The sequence below is a fragment of the Tursiops truncatus genome, chromosome 2, assembly GCF_011762595.2.
Source record: "Tursiops truncatus isolate mTurTru1 chromosome 2, mTurTru1.mat.Y, whole genome shotgun sequence".
Taxonomy (NCBI): domain Eukaryota; kingdom Metazoa; phylum Chordata; class Mammalia; order Artiodactyla; family Delphinidae; genus Tursiops; species Tursiops truncatus.
The window spans coordinates 111,147,869-111,170,372 of record NC_047035.1 but is presented as its reverse complement, the minus strand read 5'-3'; the positions used below and the strand labels follow the sequence as shown (position 1 = coordinate 111,170,372).

The window sequence follows — 22,504 nt, the reverse complement described above, 5'->3', positions numbered from 1 at the left end:
GGAGGTGTGTGTCCTCTTCTGCCTAACTGGGGGCAGAGTTGGGCGGGTGCCAGTAGGAGGGACCCCAGGGTTGCCATCGGGGCTGGGGGCGAGGGGTGGGGGGAAGGTCAGCTTCACTAGGGAGGTGTTTTTGATCTGTTTTCCCATACTTGCTTGCTCACCCATTTTCCCACAGGAGGCAGCTGCTTGGGCGGGAGGGGAAGGGACAGGTGGGGGAAGCAGGGGGGAATTCTCTGGGGGCATCTCCTTCCCTGCTCCCTGGAGACCTCCGCTGACTCCTGCTAAGGATTCAAACATCCCACCACCCAGAGCTGTGCTTGTCCTCAACGTTCCCCTTTCTAAAACTGGACTTACTGGGACATCTATTCTCCCTCCCCTCCGTGCAGCCACTGAAACGAGATTTGCCTGGGTCTCCGTTGCTTGCCCCCTGCCCTCTCCCTGTCGTCAGCTGCACCCAAAGCATTTTCCCTGGAAGCCCCAGACCCGGCCCATAAGCAAGCATTGACACAGGCTATAGTGAGTCCCCAAAGCATTCAAGCCCCTGCCCCAGGCGCTGGGGAGACTCAGCCTTCTAGACTTCTTAGCCTTCTCTGAGGGCCTCAGGGAACTTACAGTCTGATGGAGAGGTGAGAGGGACAGGAAACTGTCCATGACCAGGGATAGGGAGCTCCAAGGAGTCCAGAGAGGTGAGAAGACCTGCGTACAGGCTGGGTGGAGACAATGCAAAGGAGGGGCATAGTGGGAGGAGAGTGTGGAAAGCAGACTTAAATGGCATGACACCGCTGTGATGGACACGTGACAGTATGCACTTGTGAAGGCCCATAGAATATACAACACAAAGAGTGAACCCTAACATTAGTTCACAGTCATGTGTCAACATGGTTCATCACTTGTAACAGATGTACCACACTAACTCAAGATATTAATAATAGGAGAAACTGTGGGGGAAGGGAAGGGGCACTGGGAACCCTTTACTTTCTGCACAGTTTTTCTAAAACCTAAAACGGCACTTAAAAAAAAAAGTCTATTAAGGAAAAAAAAAACCTAGGCGAATATTAAAAAATCAAGGGACCTCACGTAAAAACCTGGACTCCAGTTTCTCTTGACAAATCTAAAGATCTACAGCCCTGGGTCAAATTCGCCCGCGGCAGCAGCTGGCTGTCCCGTCCCGTGGGGAACGTGAGGGAAGCCTCTGAGCTTCTCGGTAGCCCCCATGTGCCAACCAGGCCTGGCCAGGAGCTCTGAGTTTGGAGACCTAGTGATAAGGGTCAGGTTTCAGTTGATCACAGGGGTCTCAGAGGGTCATGTCCCAAGGGTTGGGAAATGGTGACACCCATGAAGGGAGGGAGGAAGACCAGGGCAGCTTTCAGTCAAGTTGGATTTGCACAGATTGCCATTTAAAAATGTGACCACGTTTTGGAGGAGAAGTTGAGGCTACGTATCGATTTAGGAGGAAGAGACGGGTGACTTGCAAAGCACTTGAGGTTTCTCAAGGAGAGGAGCCACAGACAGAGGAGCCCAAGGAATGAGAAAAGGGTTCCTAGGACTGATGGGGCAAAACTAACAAAGTTGGGATGGGGAGGTGGGGCGGTGGCGGTGATATAAAGGATTTGCCCAGTAAGTTACCCTGGCAAGGCAAGGGTAGGAAAAGAGGTGACTGGGGCTTATGGAGGATGGAGCTTGGGGCCAGCTCTTGTCGGGCAATATTGGGGAACCAGCCAGGTGAGAGGCGGGGAAGCAGGGAGCGGCTCCTGGTGGGCAGGGTGCTCATCCAATCTGCTTGGGTTAAAGTAGTCCCTGGGGCTGGAAGCAGAAATGGAAAGTGAACGGGAAGATGCTTGGTTATTTAATCATTCACTCAGCGTACATTTACTGAATACCCACTCTGTGTCCAAGGTAGGATGTGGGGCTGGAGAAACGAATATGATGATTCCACCCCTTAAGAGCTCACATTTTAGGAGCTCAACACTGACAACTGACACAAAGTACATCTGATGGTCAAACTGTCGTTAGAACCAGATGCTTCCAGGGGAACACAGAGAAGAGACGTCACATTAGGGAGTCAGGAAAAACCTCTTGAAGAAACGAAGCTTGAGCTAAGCCTTGGAGAACAAACAGGAGGGCTTCCCCGGTGGCGCAGTGGTTAAGAATCCGCCTGCCAACGTAGGGGACACAGGTTCGAGCCCTGGTCCGGGAAGATCCCACATGCCACGGAGCCACTAAGCCCACGTGCCACAACTACTGAGCCCGCGCTCTAGAGCTCGCAAGCCACAACTACTGAAGCCTGTGCGCCTAGAGCCCATGCTCCGCAACAAGAGAAACCACTGCAATGAGAAGCCCGCGCACCGCAACAAGAACAGCCCCCGCTCACAACTAGAGAAAGCCCGCGCACAGCAACAGAGACCCAATGCAGCCAAAATTAAAAATAAAAAATAAATTTATTAAAAAAGAAAAAACAGGAGCCCAGCAGCCACGGAGGAGCGAGCATTCTAAGCTGAGGGCAGCAGGAGCCAAGGCATGGAGGAAGAAAGAGCTGTCTATAGTTGAGTGTGGAGGTGGCATAGGGTGTGGAGTGGCAGGTGGCCAGGGCGGAGCCTGGGAAGAGTCCAGATGAAGGCTCAGTGCAGACCCCGTCTGATGCGGTGGGAACGAACGCACTGGAGGGGTGGGGAGTCAGGACTGGAAGTCTCAGGGATGGTAAGAGAAGAGAGGGTGGCTGGTGACCCTAGGTCAGGTAAGGAGAATTATGAGGCGTGGATGCAGGCCACTTTCAACCCTGGCTCCATCATTTACTGTGTGCCCTCGGGCAGATTACTTAACCTCTTCAACTTGAATTTCTCTTATCAGCTAAATGAGGATAATAAAAGCATTGATGGCACTTCTGAGAATGAAAAGCCAAGGTGTCTGCCAGAGAACACGACTGCATCCTAAACCATCTCAGTTCTGCATTAATGCTCCTTCATGCTGCTTCTGTGTTGGCTTAGAATTCTGCTTGAAAATGGATTGTTTCCCCTTGTCTGTGACCCACCTCCCTGGCTGGAGCTTAGGCTAATGGGTGCGCCACACTGGGGTGGGGTTGCCATGGTGACCTCCTGTGCAGCGTGAAAGGAATCTTTCCTTCGTTCCAGCTATCCCAGCTATCCTAGATATTTACTGCTAGGCAATTAATGCACATCTAAAAAAAGCTGAATGATACTCTTTAGCACGTTGTAGAGAAAAACTGGAAACAATCCAAATGTCTGGCAATAGAGAGCTGTCTGGGTAAGTTTGGTACATCCATGTAAAATTGTACTGTGAGCTATAAAAATGTTACAGATCTGTGGTTATGGACAGGAAACGGTGTCATGACATGCTATTAAGTGAAAAAAGCAGGTTATGGAGCAGCATAAATCTTGTAATGCCATCTGTAGGAAACTGTGTTCCATTTAAGTGCTTGTATTTATGGACAGAAAAGTGTTTGAAAGGATTCCACAAAGTGTTCACAGTTGTTCTCTCTAGATGGTAGGGTTTACCTCTTGGGATTTGCTTTATTCTCTCGCTTCTACTTTTCTATAACATTAGAGTTTGCCCACAATGAGCATGTGCATTACTATTTATTTATGTATTTGTTAATTCATTCTTTTTTTTTTTTTTTTTTTTTACCAAAGCGCCAATGCTATTAAAAGGAAATAAATGAATGAGTCCTCCAACCGTTGGCCAGTCTTGGATAAACTAGCTATGCGAGCCAGCCCAGGGTTGCAAATATTGGCATTTCCTCATGAGAAGCTCTCCTCTCAAGCCTTCCTCCACGCGCCCCCCGCCTGCCTGCTGGCCCTGGGGCAACGCTGGCCTTGCAGTCCCCCATTCAGGGTCGCTGGGGCCCAGGTTCCAAAGCCAGATAGCTGACACGTTTTGGAAAAGCCACCGCCTTTCCCCAAGCCGAAGGCCTTAGGGGGCTCCCTCTGTGCCGGCCATGGTGAAGGGGGAAGGGGACAGGGGTGCCCAGCACTGGGAGCGCCGGAGGATCATCAGTAATAGACACACAGTGAGCCCGTTCTGCGTGCAGGGCACCATGCTCGCCCTGGAGGCACGTGGAGGTCCAGGCAGACACTGGCCGCCCCCAGGGGAGGGGCTCCAGTCTCGCTGAGGCCCCGCCCCGCGAAGGGCCAGGAACGCCAAGTAACTCCTCAGAGTTCCTGCAAGGCTCCCAGACTCACGGTCCACACCTTAGGTTCCTACCACAAAATTGTGGGGTCCCTTCTGGAAGGCCCCAGAGGCCCCCGCTCCTTATAAGGCATATCCTCGAGCCCGCAGTAGCCTCACCCGTCCCCAGCCTTGAGACACCCCCGAGGCCCACCACCCATCACTGTCCGGGCACGCACCGGGCTTTCACACTTCCATGCTTTTGCCCTTGCTGATTACTGGGGGAGAGACACCGCTCCCTCCACGCTCTCTTCTTGATGGAATTCTACCCATTGCTCCAGGCTACGCTCAATACCACCTGCAAGGGTCTATATCACCCCCTTTGCAAACCTCACGGTGTAATGAGCTCTGGCTCCCCTCAAGACTGGCCCAGTCTGTCTTGTTCACCGCTCTGTCCGAGGTGCCCAGCCCAGGACTGGGCCCCGCGTCACTGTGGAATGAACACATGTTTACTGAATGACTGAACGATTTTGCCGTCCACTGCACTCTGAAACCTAGAGACACGGTCTGGCCTACTTGTCTAGAAACTTCTACCCAGTGGTTGCAGGCTCTGTTGGTGAATCCTGCACTTCCATGCCAAAATGGTCTCTTGTGCTTGGTCTAAAATTTTTATTTCAGAATTTTTTTAAAAACATCTTTATTGGAGTATAATTGCTTTACAGTGTTGTGTTAGTTTCTGCTGTATTTCAGAATTTTTAAGATCTGAAATCTCAAACCAACTGAAAAAAATGTATGAGACAACTGGGAAAATCTGAACACGGGATTTTTTTATCATAACAAGAAATGATCAATTTGTAAGATATAATAATAGGCTGATGGTTACATTTTTTTTGTCTGTTTGTTTTTTGCGGTACGCGGGCCTCTCACTGTTGTGGCCTCTCCCGCTGCGGAGCACGGGCTCTGGACGCGCAGGCTCAGCGGCCATGGCTCATGGGCCCAGCCACTCTGTGGCATGTGGGATGTTCCCAGACCGGGGCACAAACCTGTGGCCCCTGCATCGGCAGGCAGACTCTCAACTCCTGCGCCACCAGGGAAGCCCCAATGGTTACATTTTTTAAAGGGCCCTTTTCACTTAGAGATGTATACTGAAGCAGTCACAGAAGAGATGAGATGATGTCTTGAATCGGCTTCAAAAGAATCTGGCAGGAGCAGGGTGTATGGGTAGGGGTATAGGTGAAACAAGGTTGGCCATGAGTTGATAATTGTTGAGGCCAGGCATGGAAATTCATTATACTAATCTCTCAATTTTGGTATGTTCTTAAAAGAAGACAATCACAATGTAAAAAAAAAACAAAAACCAAAAAAACCCAGAAAAAAACGCTGAAATATGAAATATGTTTTAAGTCCTTTTTAGACATTGCACAGCAGTAGACAAAGCAAAATGCTGTTGCAAGAATAACTATTACTCTATTCACAGACTTTCCTAACTTGTGGAATATCAACATGACAGTTTTGAAACTGACACAGGAAGTGTTACATCGGAATCTCCATCTGAACGAGACAAAACTAAAGAACTTAAGGACAAACCAGAAATGCTTTAGAAACAAAAACTATGGCCCCTTATAAATAAAAGACTGCAATCCCAGAAAAAAAAAGCCAAAAGGCCCTATCAGTGGAAAATGTTCGAAGACATCTCACAAATATATCTTCTTACCATTCCCCAACTAGGGTAGAGTCAGGGAAATATTTTTCTAGAAAATGTTACAGAAAAAAAATACTTGTGACATACTGCCAACTTTGATTTTAAGATTCTCCTCTAAAAGGGATCAAATAATTCATCTTCCATTTTTCATGACTAGATTTTATGCTTTGCGGCTTGTTTTGTTTTTATGTTGGAGTATAGTTGCTTTACAATGTTGTGTTAGTTGGAGTACAGTTGCTTTACAATGTTGTGTTAGTTTCTTGCTGTACAGCAAAGTGAATCAGTCATACGTATACATATATCCACCCTTTTTTAAGATCTTTTTTTTTTTATAAATTTATTTTTATCTTTGGCTGCGTTGGGTCTCCGTTGCTGCAGGCAGGCTTTTCTCTGGTTGCGGTGAGCGGGGGCTACTCTTCGTTGTGGTGTGCAAGCCATCGTGGTGGCTTCTCTTGTTGAGAGCACGGGCTCTAGGCACACGGGCTCAGTAGTTGTGGCTCACGGGCTCTACAGCGCAGGCTCAGTAGTTGTGGTGCACGGACTTAGTTGCTCCACGGCATGTGGGATCTTCCCAGACCAGGGCTCGAACCCATGTCTCCTGCATTGGCAGGCGGATTCTTAACCACTGCGCCACCAGGGAAGCCCCAGATTTTATGTTTTTGAAGTGTGTAGATTTCAATGTTTTGAATACTTCATTTTTGTTTATCTGCTAATATAGACCAGAATTACAAGGTCTGTTTTTATAAGTTTACATTTACTTGAGGTTCCAAAATGTTACACAATTTTTGTCTTTAAAATTATTAAATACTTACTTTTACTGATTTAAATTTTTAAATACCTTCTTATAAAATACAAAGACGGAGCCTCATCCACCAGAGGGCAGACAGCAGAAGCAAGAAGAACTACAATCCTGCAGCCTGTGGAACAAAAACCACATTCACAGAAAAACAGACAAGATGAAAAGGCAGAGGGCTATGTACCAGATGAAGGAACAAGATAAAACCCCAGAAAAACAACTAAATGAAGTGGAGATAGGCAATCTTCCAGAAAAAGAATTCAGAATAATGATTGTGATGATCCAGGACCTCGGAAAAACAATGGAGGCAAAGATCAGGAAGATGCAAGAAATGTTTAACAAAGACCTGGAAGAATTAAAGAACAAACAAACAGAGATGAACAATACAATAACTGAAATGAAAACTACACTAGAAGGAATCAATAGCAGAATAACTGAGGCAGAAGAACAGATAAGTGACCTGGAAGACAGAATGGTGGAATTCACTGCTGCGGAACAGAATATAGAAAAAAGAATGAAAAGAAATGAAGACAGACTAAGAGACCTCTGGGACAACATTAAACACAACATTCACAATATAGGGGTCCCAGAAGGAGAAGAGGAGAGAAAGGACCCAAGAAAATATTTCAAGAGATTATAGTCAAAAACTTCCCTAACATGGGAAAGGAAATAGCCACCCAAGTCCAGGAAGCGCAGAGAGTGCCATACAGGATAAACCCAAGGAGAAACACGCCGAGACATGTAGTAATCAAATTGGCAAAAATTAAAGACAAAGAAAAATTATTGAAAGCAGCAAGGAAAAAATGACAAATAACATACAAGGGAACTCCCATAAGGTTAACAGCTGATTTCTCAACAGAAACTCTACAAGCCAGAAGGGAGTGGCATGATATACTTAAAGTGATGAAAGGGAAGAACCTACAACCAAGATTACTCTACCCAGCAAGGATCTCATTCAGATTTGATGGAGAAATCAAAAGCTTTACAGACAAGCAAAAGCTAAGAGAATTCAGCACCACCAAACCAGCTCTACAACAAATGCTAAAGGAACTTCTCTAAGTGGGAAACACAAGAGAAGAAAAGGACCTACAAAAACAAACTCAAGGGCTTCCCTGGTGGCGCAGTGGTTGAGAATCTGCCTGCCAATGCAGGGGACACGGGTTCGTGCCCCGGTCCGGGAAGATCCCACATGCCGCAGAGCGGCTAGGCCCATGAGCCATGGCCGCTGAGCCTGCGCGCCCAGAGCCTGTGCTCTGCAACGGGAGAGGCCACAACAGTGAGCGGCCCGCGTACCAAAAAAACAAAACAAAAAAAAAACAAACCCAAAACAATTAAGAAGATGGTCATAGAAACATATATATCAATAATTACCTTAAACGTGAATGGATTAAATGCTCCAACCAAAAGACACAGGCTTGCTGAATGGATACAAAAACAAGACCCATATATATGCTGTTTACAAGAGACCCACTTCAGACCTAGGGACACATACAGACTGAAAGTGAGGGGATGGAAAAAGATATTCCATACAAATGGCAATCAAAAGAAAGCTGGAGTAGCAATACTCATATCAGATAAAAGAGACTTTAAAATAAAGAATGTTACAAGAGACAAGGAAGGACACTACATAATGATCAAGGGATCAATCCAAGAAGAAGATATAACAATTATAAATATATATGCACCCAACACAGGAGCACCTCAATACATAAGGCAAATACTAACAGCTATAAAACAGGATATCGACAGTAACACAATAATAGTGGGGGACTTTAACACCTCACTTACACCAATGGACAGATCATCCAAAATGAAAATAAATAAGGCAAGAGAAGCTTTAAATGATACAATAGACCAGATAGATTTAATTGATATTTATAGGACATTCCATCCAAAAACAGCAGATTACACTTTCTTCTCAAGTGCGCACGGAACATTCTCCAGGATAGATCACATCTTGGATCACAAATCAAGCCTCAGTAAATTTAAGAAAATTGAAATCATATCAAGCACCTTTTCTGACCACAACGCTACGAGATTAGAAATGAATTACAGGGGAAAAAACGTAAAAAACACAAACACATGGAGGCTAAACAATACGTTACTAAATAACCAAGAGATCACTGAGGAAATCAAAGAGGAAATCAGAAAATACCTAGAGACAAATGACAATGAAAACACGACGATCCAAAACCTATGGGATGCAGCAAAAGCAGTTCTAAGAGGGAAGTTTATAGCTATACAAGCCTACATCAAGAAACAAGAAAAATCTCAAATAAACAATCTAACGTTACACCTAAAGGAACTAGAGAAAGAACAAACAAAACCCAAAGTTAGCAGAAGGAAAGAAATCATAAAGATCAGAGCAGAAATAAATGAAATAGAAACAAAGAAAACAATTGCAAAGATCAATAAAACTAAAAGCTGGTTCTTTGAGAAGATAAACAAAATTGATAAACCACTAGCCAGACTCATCAAGAAAAAGAGGGAGAGGACTCAAATCAATAAAATTAGAAATGAAAAAGGAGAAGTTACAACAGACACCGCAGAAATACAAAGCATCCTAAGAGACTACTACAAGCCACTCTATGCCAATAAAATGGACAACCTGGAAGAAATGGACAAATTCTAAGAAAGGTGTAACCTTCCAAGACTGAACCAGGAAGAAACAGAAAACATGAACAGACCAATCACAAGTAATGAAATTGAAACTGTGATTAAAAATCTTCCAACAACAACAACAAAAAATACAGAGATGTACATTAGTATTAGGTGATATACATAATAAGACGGCCCTGGCTGTTTTACTCTAGTGAAACTATTTCCATTGTAGGAGCTGGACAGGTGGGTGCTGGGCACCTAGCCCAGTGGTTCTCAACTCTGGATGCCCCTTAAAACTACCCAGAGAGTTTTTTGGGTTTTTTTTCAAGAGACAAAATTTAATATATGCACACAGTTTTATATATAATGCAGCATCACACCATGTAGGGCATTTACTCTTATTTTATACATTCAGATATGTTTGAAACGCTTCCTAAGGCTACAAAACAACATAGAAAAATAAACAGGAATATATTCAACACTTACAAAAAGTGATACGATGAAGAATATAAAGTACTATTTTCCGAGGGAGTTTGAAAACATACGGATGCCTGGACCCACGACTCAGTTAACTGAGGCCTCCGAGGATCAGGGAGCTAAGGACCCAGGTGACTCCGCAGCACAGCCAGGGTGAGGCCGCTAAGATTCTAGGCCAAGGCCGAGAGCTGAGCTGGTCCTCCACTGAGCCCTGGAGAATCAGGACCAGGGTGCCCAGGCTACACAGCTTGTTGGCCTCCAGGGTGGGTGCAGCAGGCAGTTCCCTCCCCCAGGGTTGGGAAAGGGTGAGTCCCTGCCAGGTTGATGGGAGGTGAACCAGGCCCTGACTGTTGGCGTTCCCCTCCCCCCAACAGGAAATGTCAGGCTGCTGGGGAAGGCACGATCCTATCTCCACCCTCCTCCTCCCAAGCTGCTAATCTGATCAGAAGCTTAAAGTCTGAGACAAGGCTGTCAGCCTGTGAGACGGAGCCCAGACCACAGAGGAAGGAAGGCAGGGAGACCCAGGGAGGGCCCCGGGCGAGGGTGAACGCCTTCCCACATCCTGGGGAAGCAGCCCTGGAAGCCTGGAGGAGGCCATGCAGAACCAAGACACCCCCGCCCCTCCAGATGGGAGCTTCTGGGAGGCAGGCGTCAGCTCAAGCCACAGAGACACTGTCCCCCAACGAGGAAGGGTTGCTCTATGGGCACTGAGCTCCCCACCCGGAAACTGTCCAGGTGGGGTCTGGGGTGCTGACTCGGGGGACGGCGTGAAGTTAGGGATAGAGGCAGGAGCCTGGAAAAACACCGTAGCAGTAGTCCCAAACCCACTGTGCATCCAAATAACCCAGGGGCCGTGAACGCAGAACCTACTGAGTGAGTCCACCTCGTGCTTGTTCAATCAGAATCCCCAGCGCGAGAGCCCCGGAATCATCTCCAGTATCAAGCGCCGGTGGGGATTCCCGCGCATGGCCCAGGGGGGAAGCAACTGCCCTGAGCTCCTGGGATCGGTCACCTTCTCGTGGCCCAGAATCCACCGTGCACTGAAGGAGCTTAGGTTCGAATCCACATCGCTCGGTGAGCAGGTGCTGCGACCCCAGGTCCCTGGTGAGCAGGGTATAGGAAAGCACGGCCACCCGCACAGAGAATCCCTTCTTTCTGAGAAACCAGCCATGTCCAGTAGTGAAACCATGAGGGAGCGACAGGAGGGAGGGAAACAGACTTCTCCAAGGGACCACCAGCCTCCTGGACACACCCACCTGGGCGATTCCCAGGTGTCTGGAACGCCACACATCCGCAGGCGAAGCATCAGCCATCCAGCCACCAGATCATGCCTCTGTACTTAGTACACACCGCTCCCTCGGCTTCGAGATGCCTTTGCCCCCACTCTGTGTCTGCCTGGAAAGCTCCACCTCATCCTTGCCCGAGCCCCACTTCATCAGGCTCCAGTGCCCCTCACCTGCCCACTGCCCCCAGGTCCTCGGGGCCTCCCTGCCGCACCCTCAAGCTGTGTGGGTACTCCAGGAGCATGTCCAACCCCACCTTGCCCACTGCTGGGTGCGCAGAACCAATCACTGCCCCTGACACGGTGGAGAGCACTCAGAAAAGACCTGCCCAATGGCCCCGAGGAGCCCAGAGAAGGGGCCCAGAGCAAGGATGTCAGGACAGTCAGTGAAGGCCCCTGGGGGGAGGCACCGCTAGAAGTGGACCCCAAATGAGGGGGAGTACTTGCTCCGGCAGAGGGGAGAGGAAAGGAGACAAGCTTTAGAGCAAAGACTCCGCGCGGGGAAGTGGGCTGGCTGCGAACAGGGAGGCCTGCTGGTGCTAAATGCAGACACAAGAGATGGGAGGACGGCAGGGGGCAGGGAGGGGGGCACAAGAGCCCCTGGGTGCACCCCTCCTCCCAGCCATCAAGCTCAGCGTGACCTCCTCAGATGCTCTGCATCCTGAGAAGCTCTCCTGGCAATCATTAACTCTGAGCTTCACCCGCTAGGACTGGGGGGAATTATTTACTGATCTAACTGGCAAGTGAGCCATTTCATGTAATTATTACCCAAAGAACACACCCCACAAGCAAGGGGGAAATGGTCAGGGCAGCCAAGGAGCCAGGGAGGTGTGAACTGGCAGGAGGAAGGAGGTCACATGGACCCGGCAGGGGACTGGCACGTGCCCAGACCTTCAGCAGAGACTAGAGGATATTGGGGGTCAGAGAAGGACGTGGGGCCCCAGAGGGGGAAGGGGAAGGACACAGGGCCCACATGACTTTACAAGTGGCCCCATAGCCAATGAGGAGTTCAGATGGGGGGGGGGGGCGCGAGGGCAGGTGGTGGGGGCAGCTCTGTAACATACAATTATTCCCATCGGTGATGAGTGAGTCTGGGCCCTGGAGTCAGGTGGACCCGGCTTTCAGTCCTGAGGTCTCTCTAGACCTCACTTCCCTCCTCTGTAAATGGCGACGATGGCATTGATAGGAAATCCCTCTTTCTGAGCACTTGGTCTATTCCAAGACCCTTATGGGCATTTTACACCCCACTGAGTTTCCACAATCTGCCTCCAGGTGGGTGCTTTTATAATCCCCAGAGTGACTACGCCATTGGTCTGTCTCAAGCATTAACAAGAGCCCATGTGGAAGGCGCTGGTGCACAGCAGGCGTGCAGAAAGTCACCTGCCCGTACAACGCTGTTATGACAGAGGATGTTCTTTTGCTGGGCTGCCGCAGGCTACAAGGTAGACCGCAAAACAGATCCTCCTTCCTCCTCGCCGGCACGGTATTCTTCCTGCTCACCAGTGTCAGAGGCAACACAATTCACAATATTTAAATGCAGCGGCGGATTAAGAGCCCCAGTGGCTGAAGTGTGACACAAGGTCATTACTCTAGTATTATTAAGCACAGGCTTTTTTTTTTTAAGGGCTGAGGAAAAATGCATTATTCAAAACCCCATGAAGAACGGGAATAATAGGTGTCTTCAAATCAGCCCCCAAGAAGGAGCAGCCAGAGCTCGGGAAGCTGTAAACAGTTAACCCTGCCCTGCCTGAGCCTCTGCTGCCAGACCACCTCTGAGGCTCCAGGCTGGCTTGCACCCCTGCCCGGAGGCTGGCCCAGAACCCGAGAGGGCCCACCAGAGGCAGCAGCGTGGGATCAGCAAGCAGGCAACAGTGGGTGCGGGCTCCGGCTGCAGCCGTCCCTGGCCATCCCTTCCTGCCCCGCAAAGCCCCAACTGTCGCTGGTTTCTGTGGACAGTGATTCACTCTGCCCAGGCATGGAAAGCTGGGTCTCTGTATGAAAAGTGAGAAAGGAAAAAATCATTTCCATGATTAAAACACCTCTTCCGGGCTTCCCTGGTGGCGCAGTGGTTGAGAGTCCGCCTGCCGATGCAGGGGACACAGGTTCGTGCCCTGGTCCGGGAAGATCCCACATGCCGCGGAGCGGCTGGGCCCGTGAGCCATGGCCGCTGAGCCTGCGCGTCCGGAGCCTGTGCTCCGCAACGGGAGAGGCCACAGCAGTGAGAGGCCCGCGTACCGCAAAAAAACAAAAACAAAAACAAACACCTCTCCCGATCACGTCCCCACAGTGTCCCACAGAGCACTGGGAAGCAGGAAGTACCATGAAGGTGGAAACACGCCTGGAGATAGGTCCCTTTATTTCTTGGCCCAGGAATGTCAGACTGGACTGGCATCTACGTGAGGAGGTGGAAAAATGGTCACCTCTGCAGTTTGAGTCAAGGGCCACCTCCATACTGTGAGGCTAGAAATTTTACCATTAGAGATTCATTTCTTTGGTCCTTTAAGGAAGGGCCTGAGGAACATGCTGATACTTTGGGGAGAGGAGAGGTGTCATGGGGAGTAGTGGAATTTATCGGAGAAATTTTTTTCCCTCTTACTTTTCATGCCGAGTCCCTGATCTTCCTTCCTGCACAAAGTGAATTCGTTTCCACGCTAACTGGTGGCAGTTGGCACTTCAGGGGGATAAATCCGAGCATGAGGGGTGAAACGAAGGGGCAGAGACACACCGGCGGGACACACGAACTGAGCCCGGGAGCCCGAACAAAGCTGACTTGCATGGAACAAGGCCCACTTTATCAGGACAGGTGTTTTCCCTTTGAAAGTCAAATCTGAGGCCTTCGAACAAGGAGGGGTATTCACAGCACACCCAGGTCGGTGGGGTGGAGGCCCGGGCAGAGGCTGCATCCCTTTCCCTTCCCCTCCCTCCTTGGCCTGCTGCCCGTGAGAGCCTGACCACTGGACTTCACTTCCTCAGACTCCCCTTACGTTCTTTCAGGCCCTGCTGGAAATCTGAAGGGTGGTAAGCAAAGACTTGATCATTAGAAAGAGCCTAAAAGGTACCTAAAGGACAAAACTGATGCTTCCAAAAGAGAAGCCAGGTGTTAAACCGGGGCCCAGAGATGTTAGGAGGCCTGCTCAGGGTCACCCAGCAAGGTGATCCTCGGCTAAGTCCAGAAGCCCCCAGCCTTGCTAAGGGATAACGTAGAAGCAACATTCTAGCAGCTGGGCGCCTGCTGGACTTGGAGGAACTGTCCCTGGGAGGGCTGTCAAGATTCAACCAAACCAGACCAGGAGTGGGGAGGGAGGAGGGCAACAGCCACTTTCCCTTCTTCCGGAATCCCACCCCCTGCCCCACCCCGCCCCACCCCGCCTCCCGCTTAAGCCAGATGTTTCGTCATCCTTCACACAATTGCTTTTTTAAATCACAACTTTTCTTAAAGCATCGGTCAGGTTCTAGAGAGGATGTGTATCAAAAGCATCAAAGAAATAAACCACTGACGTCCCATATTTCAGAATTGGACACCCCCCCCCTCCACTGCTGGCACCCTTCTCAAAGCTGCTGCTCCCCAGCTCCACCCATCACAAGAAAGGACCCCAGCGAGAAGCATTACTGGGTCCTGATCTGGGGAAACACTTGTTTCCTGCCCTGAGGGCCACTGAAGAATGCTTGAGGGGACAACAACCGCCCAGCTGGAAGCATTTTCAAAGCCTCACTGCCCCTTACAGAAGTGCAAGGTCACACTCCAGCCAGCCAGCAGCCCCCCCAGGGCTCCCCTCCCGGCAGAGAGGCGACACTGTTGACAGAGCGCAAAGGGGCTCTCCTCCTCCCCCCGCCAGTCCCGTCTCCTGCCCCATCCCTTCCCAGGGGCTCACCTGTCACCCTCAGGGCAGCCATCACCCGTCCTCCTGCACCCCAGGGGGCCTGATGCTCAACCTCCCCAGGGACGCCTGGCCTCACCTGGCCTCACCGGGCTCCTGCTGCCTCCTTCCCCTTCAAGGAGACCCACTGTCTGCTTGAGCTCTTCCTCCTTCTAGAAGTCATCTCTGCCAACCACAGCCCAGCTGGTTTCCCTTCATTCTCTGCACTGGCATCTGGGGCGATAGAGCATATCGGAGAAGGGGACACCGTGCCTTTGCCGGGGAAGCAGAACAAACGCAACAAACCTGCAAGACCCACAATGCCCAGCCCAGTTCAGAGTTCAGGGGAACTAGGTAAACACTAGCTGAATGTGAGGCTATTTCCCCACAAATTCCACTCTCAAAAAGGTAAACAACTCCGGAGGCAACAATAAAAGAAAAATCGCAAGGTAGCACGAGTGATTGCCAAGTGTGCACGTGTTTGTGAATTTCCAGTGGATTTATTGACTTAGAGCACACAAGACTGGGAGGTAGACCAGCACTACTAGAATAGGCAAATCCTCCCCCAGCACACGCACACACACACACACACAGATTCTGTGTGATTTGAGGCAGTGTGGACCACGGCCCCCAGCTCCAATACCAACCGTTCTACCATTACTGCTCTATTCTCCATGTTTTGAAGACTTTTTGATCTTCAAGAATTCTTCTCTCAAATCCAATGCCACTGGAAGAACCAGCTGCCAGGGATGAGCATCTGATCCTGGAGGAGGGAGGCTCCCGGAGGGAGGAGGGGGCTTCCATGGCGGGGGGAGCAGAAAGCACCAAATGGTGGGGATACTTGAGACAGGAGGGGAACACCTCTGCGGTGGCACAGGCAGACGGGGGGTGGGGGGGGGTGGGGAGGGGGCAAGCTGTGGGAGTGAAGGCAGATAGCTGAGCTCATCCAGGGATAGGGTTTCGTTAATGTGACATCAAAAAGCCAGAGCTGCGGGCTTCCCTGGTGGCGCAGTGGTTGAGAGTCTGCCTGCCGATGCAGGGGACACGGGTTCGTGCCCCGGTCCGGGAAGATCCCACATGCCGCGGAGCGGCTGGGCCCGTGAGCCATGGCCGCTGAGCCTGCGCGTCCGGAGCCTGTGCTCCGCAACGGGAGCGGCCACAGCAGTGAGAGGCCCGCATACCGCAAAAAAAAAAAAAAAAAAAAAAGCCAGAGCTGGGTTAGACCCATGTCATTTCCAGGTCCTTCATTATCTGCAGCTCCACAGCCCCACCCCGAACTCACAAAGGGAGTTAACACTGGGAATTTAAACACTGTCTTCAAGAAGCACCCACAGGACGCAGCCTGCATCTCTGACCCCACGGCTCCCTCCTTCCCCGTACACTGTCAGATTCACCTCCTCTATGTATATTTTCCTCCAGCCTCCCAATTCTGATCACCCCGGCCGCCCGCCCCCCTGGCCCCCCACACACAGTTCCCTGTGCCTCCCAGTCTGTGCTCCTGCCCTTCCCACCACGAGGCCTCTCCTCATCTCCAGCCACCTCCTCCAGGAAGTCTACCCTGAGAGCCTGCTTATTTAACCACTCACACGGTGACAGCTCTGCAGCCCCACTGGGACCCGCAGTTTACTCACCCTCACACTCTGTCCCGTCCAAGTGTCTCTCTTGTCTTAACTGTACCATAGGATTTTAATTTACGGAGGTGTCTGAATGGCACATGGAGAGGCTAATGACGTTGAAAGAAGAACGTATTACTTACATTTCCCAAGAGAAGGGGACACAGCACAGCACACAGGACCACAAGGAAAGCACTAGGCTTTGGTCAAGAGGCAGAAGCAGGAGCAAGGGGAAGGCCTAAGGCCAGAGCCTCTGTTGGGGTTTCCAATGGGAAAAGCATGGCAAAGCAACTTGGGATTGGCTGGTTTGAACAGTTCCAGTGGCCTCTGAGGCATCGGGGCTGTCCCTAGTTGCCTGGTACCTGGCACTGGATTGGTTTAGGGCAGGGGAAATATTGGCTTGTGACAGAGTGAGATAAGCAGGGGATTCAGAGTATGGGGTCTGATCTCAGGGGAAATGTAACCACGTTGGCCGTTAGCCTGGCCTGGTGATTACTGCATGCCAAACAGACAAGTACCCTATCTAAGAAAACACAGAACACCCATCCACTCACTTCCCCTCATCTTGCTCTGGTGTCAGCGTTCATTAATCTGATCGCTCTCTCGCTAATACAGTAGTTCTCCTCCCCTCTAAATTTCTGATAACTTGTTAACACAATCCCATGCCTGGACGAACCCAGCTATCTGCCCTTGCTCTCGAAACTCGCTGCCAACAACCCCCTGGCACCGGCACCGTCCTCCCACCTGCCCTTCTTGCCTGTTACACAGCAGAGGTGTTTCCCATCCTGGTCTCAATCTGGAACCCACTCCAATGCTTCCTCAGGGACCCCTGAGCTAGGGACCCCCACACCCCAGCAAATCTCTCCCATCAGCTTTCATAATTCTGAAAACATAGCAGCAACAGCAAAAAAACAAAACAAAAGACTTCCTTGATTAACTGCGGGGGGGAAATGCTTGTAAATTACATTCCCAACAAAAGACTAGTTTCCCCTAATACACAAAGATCACCTCTAATTCAATGAGAAAAGGACCAACAACCTCATAGAAAATGGGCAAAACATATGAATAGACATTTCACAGAAATGGAAATACACATGGCTCTTATATCTATGAAAACATGTTCAACCTTACTCAGAGCAAGAAAAATGCAAATTAAAACTACACCAAGAAACTATCTTTGGGACTTCCCTGGGTGGCACAGTGGTTAAGAATCCGCCTGCCGATGCAGGGGACACGGGTTCGATTCCTGGTTGGGGAAGATCCCACATGCCACGGAGCAACTAGGTCTGTGCGCCGCAACTACTGAGCCTGCGCTCTAGAGCCCGCGAGCCACAACTACTGAGCCCACGTGCCACAACTACTGAAGCCCGTGCGCCTAGAGCCCATGCTCCGCAACAAGAGAAGCCACTGCAATGAGAAGCCCGTGCACTGCAATCAGGAGTAGCCCCCGCTCGCCGCAACTAAAGAAAGCCTGCGCGCAGCAACGAAGACCCAACGCAGCCATAAATAAATAAATAAAACAAAAAAACTATCTTTGTCTTCCAGATTGGCAAACATCAGTAAGTTGGTAACACTCTATTTCGGAGGGTGTAGAAAAATGAGCGTCCTTGCACACTACTGGTAGGAGTGTACATTCTTATAAATTCTATGGAGAGCAACCTGCTGATATCTTTCAAAATACAAACCATCCGACTCACCAATTCCATTTCTGAGACGTTTCCCCACATGCACCCACCAACACTGCAAAATGACTGAAGCACAAGGAGATTCAGTGAGACACTGTGATGTCCCCAAACAGGGGATTTGTTAAATAAATTATGTGCCATCCATATCATGGAACATCATATAGCTGTAAAGGAGAATGAAGAAGCTCTCCACGTACTGATCTGGAAGCTTCTCAAGAGAGCTAAGTGGGGGCTTCCCTGGCGGCGCAGTGGTTGAGAATCCGCCTGCCCACGCAGGGGACACGGGTTCGAGCCCTGGTCCGGGAAGATCCCACATATGCCGCGGAGCAACTAAGCCCGTGCACCACAACTGCTGAGCCTGTGCTCTAGAGCCCGCGAGCCACAACTACTGAGCCCTCGTGCTGCAACTACTGAAGCCCGTGCGCCTAGAGTCCGTGCTGTGCAACAAGAGGAGCCACCGCAATGAGAAGCTCACGCCCTGCAACGAAGACCCAACGCAGCCAAAAGTAAATAATAAATAAAATAAATAAATTAAAAAAAAAAAAAGAGCTAAGTGGAAAAAGACCTAATCAGGGGTAGAAGAATACATATAGTGCTGCTACCATGTGGAGGGAAAGACCACATACGCATTTACTGATCTGTGCATGAAATATCTCTGGAAGAATATGTTAAGAAACTGGTAAAGTTGCCTCTGAGGAGGGGAGGGCACTGGGAGGCCAAGGGAGATGGGGGTGGAGACTTTTTCACAGCGAAATCGTCACAATTTTTGAATTCTGAACCATGTACTTTTATTTTCTAAGGAAAAAAAAGGGAGGGTGGGGGCAAAACAAGCAAGATTAAACAAATAAAACAAAACCCTCCCTAACTCACTTCCCTTCTGATTTCCATGCTCTCTCCTCACCTTCTGCTGACACAGGTTTGGAAAAGCTGCCTACCAGCCCCCTCCGTCCCCTCCTGCCCCTTCCTCAGTGACCCCAGGCTGACCTCCCCCGTGGCAGCCACCGGACTCTAAATCCAGCGGCCACTTCCCAGTTCTCTTCTTACCTGAAGGCTCCAGAGACTTCACCGTGGGCCAGCCCCCATCCTTCAGCATCCTCGGGCTCCTCCAGCACCGGGCTCCCCAGGTTCCCTGCTCCCTCTCTGGGACACCTCCCAGCGCTCTGTCTCTGAATGCTGGCACCCCTGGAGCTCACTTCTAGGCCCTCCTCTCTGCTTGGTCCACACACTCCCCCTGGGCCATCTGGTCTACCCAAGGCTAAGCTCATCATTTACACGCATGTCACTCCCAAACGTGCATCTCCAGCCAGACCTCTCTTTTGAGCGCAGGGCCCCACCTGGAGGACCCCCAAGTATCGCTCACCCAACAGGCCCAAAATGTAACTTGCCAGCTTCCAGCCACTTTCATCCTCCACACCCAGGAGGCTCCCTTGCCTGTGTTCCCTCCTGAGTATCCCTGAATCCATCCGCTCTTCCCTGCCCCCACCAGTGCCCACCTAATGGAAGCCTTCCTCATCGGCTCCCCCAGCCTCCTCACTCCTTCCCACCTCAGGACCTCTGCACACAGTTACCTGTGTCCCGAATATTCCCCTCCACTCCCCACCCCTGCTTTATTCTAGAACTCAGATTACCATCATTCTCTCAAGAAGTCTCTCCTAAAAAAAAAAAAAAAAGAAGTCTCTCCTGGCCCCTAGGCAAATGGCTCTCAACTGAGGGTGATTTTGCCTCCCAGGGGACATTTGGCAATGTCTAGAGACATTTTTGTTGATCACAACTGGGGGTGGGTTGTGTGTGGCTACTTACTGGCATCGCGTGGGTGGAGACCAGGGAAGCTACTAAACCAGACAGACCCCACGACAAAGAATTACCTGATGCAGAATGGCAAGAGTGCCGATGTGAGAAACCCTGCCCTAGATTAAGCATGTCCTCTGACACACTTTCATAACATGCTCCATTTCTCCTGCATAGCACCTATCCCAATTGTGTCAATATTTAACTGTGCAAAGGTATTGGCCAAGTTCCATTTCCTAGGCTTTATGGGATGAATAAATGAATTAGTCACTGGCTTGGGTTTATCTCTGTATCTCCACCTCCCGTGCCCAGCCTCAAGCTCAGAGCCTCGAGCTTGGCAGTGAAAATGTGAGGATCGATATGAAATACGCAAGGCAGGGACCGAGCGGTACTGAGCAGAGGCCTCCCTGTGTCCTGGCCTCCAACTCCGCTGGGTCCTCTGTGCCATCCGATGGCGGTCCTTTCCCTGCCCCGGACCAGCTTCTCCCCCTATTCTACAGCACCTAGCTCTGCCCAGCTTTGCGCAGCCCTCAAATCCTGCCTCTACCCGGGTGGCTCCATGGCCCCTTCAAGCCAGTGGATATGCCCTCATCATCTTGTCAAACTGGCTGCTCCTCCTATAAGCTTATCGGCAGCCTCACCACCACTCACCCAGCACCAAAGCGCAAACCTGGGCACCCTGTGCAGCGCACCCACCCTCCAGACCTGCTCCCTCCACCCGCCCCAACCACGAGGCTCCAGTGTTACCCAGTTTTCTCCCACTTGGTTCTTGCCTTAAGCCTCTTTCCCTCCCAGACCATCTGTGACATCACTCCCAGCTCTGTCCATCTAAGATGATAATAGGCCTGTATCACTTCCTGATTAAAACCCCCTTCAGTTTTTCTCTCTGCCTACAGCATGGAGCCCAAGTTCCTCGCCTGGTCCAAGACCCTTCGCACTCTACCTGTCCAGGGCCCCATCTCCAGCCCCAAGCACAAACACCACTGTGCCACTTGTCTCCTGCCGCAGTCCAGGCTCTCTCCTCCCCTGCCCTCCCTCCTCCCCCTCCCCCTTTCCTCCCTCTTCCTCTACCTAGAGGCCTGGAGAGCTCATGTTCATCCTTCAGATCTAGTTCCAACACCTATTCCTCAACGGTATGGTGGTTCCTCAAAAAATGAAACACAGAATTTCCATATGATCCAGCAATTCCACTTCTGGGAATACACCCCAAAGAACTGAAAGCAGGGACCCAAACAGACATTTGTACAGCCATGTTCATAGCAGCAATACTGACAAAAGCCAAAAGGTGGAAGCAACCCTTGTCCATCGACAGATGGATGGATAAACAAAATGTGGGATATCCACAACTGGAATATTACTCAGCCTTCAAAAGGAGGGAAATTCTGATGTATACCACAACACTGATAAACCTTCAAACATCATGCTAAGTGAAAGAAGCCAGACACAAAAACTCACATGTTGGACTTCCCTGGTGGCGCAGTGGTTGAGAGTCCGCCTGCCGATGCAGAGGACATGGGTTCGTGCCCCGGTCCGGGAAGATCCCACATGCCGCGGAGCAGCTGGGCCCGTGAGCCATGGCCACTGAGCCTGCACATCTGGAGCCTGTGCTCCACAACGGGAGAGGTCACAACACTGAGAGGCCCGCGTACCGCAAAAAAAAAAAAAAAACAAAAAAAACCTCACATGTTGTAAGACTCTGCTTAGGTGACGTACCCAGAATAGTCAAATTCACAGAGACCTAAAGAAGCAGGGTGGTTACCAGGGGCTGAGGGGAGGAGGGAAAGGGGAGTTAACGGGTACGGAGTTCTGGTTTTGTAAAGTGCAAAGAATTCCGGAGCTGGATGGTGGGGATGGTTGTACAGCGAGGTGAATGTCCTTAATGGCACTGAACTGTACACTTTGAAATGATTAAAATGGTGAATCGTATGTTATGTATATTTTACCACAATAAAAAAGGCAAAAACCAAAACCAAAACCCAGCTCTCCTCGTTGAAACCCTCTGCACGCTACCATTACCTCCCCAAAAAAACCCATGCACGCCCCCACCCTCCATCCCCAATTCCCTACCTCACACCCTGGGTGGAGCTGACCAGACCCTCCTCTGGGCACTGCAATTACAGACTGACCTCTGTACTCCCAGACTGCAGGGTTCTGAGGCAGGGGGCTTGTCTGACTCCCTGCTCCTTCCTCAGCATCTAACCTGCCATCTAGAGCAGTCTCTCGTCCTTCAATGAGAACTATAAGACTGAATAACCCAGGGCTTCCCTGGTGGCGCAGTGGTTGAGAGTCCGCCTGCCGATGCAGGGGACGCAGGTTCGTGCTCCGGTCCGGGAGGATCCCACATGCCGCGGAGCGGCTGGGCCCATGAGCCATGGCCACTGAGCCTGCGCGTCCGGAGCCTGTGCTCCGCAACGGGAGAGGCCACAGCAGTGAGAGGCCCGTGTACCGCAAAAAAAAAAAAAAAAAAAAAGTATAACCCAAACCGATCATTTTGGGTTAACACTACCCCAAATTTCTGAGCCTGTTGTCCTCAGAACAGTGATTTACTTCCAAGATTCATTGACAAACTCCTCCCATTCCT

The 22,504-nt window shown here is 50.4% G+C and overlaps 1 protein-coding gene across 9 annotated transcripts in view; it reads right to left on the bottom strand.

Moving 5' to 3' along the window:
* The window catches only part of PAQR5 (progestin and adipoQ receptor family member 5), a 93,074-nt gene that overhangs the window by 63,604 nt on the left and 6,966 nt on the right, over positions 1-22,504 (bottom strand). For 3 of the 9 annotated variants that reach the window (XM_073801189.1, XM_073801181.1, XM_073801190.1), the window contains exon 1: positions 19,180-20,915. The exons of 5 other annotated variants lie outside the window; for them this stretch is intronic. The gene's annotated coding sequence lies outside the window, so the exon portion shown is untranslated. Of the gene's footprint in view, positions 1-14,937; positions 15,664-19,179; positions 20,916-22,504 lie in introns of those variants that run through there. One more of the 9 variants, XM_073801182.1, reaches the window with a different exon arrangement.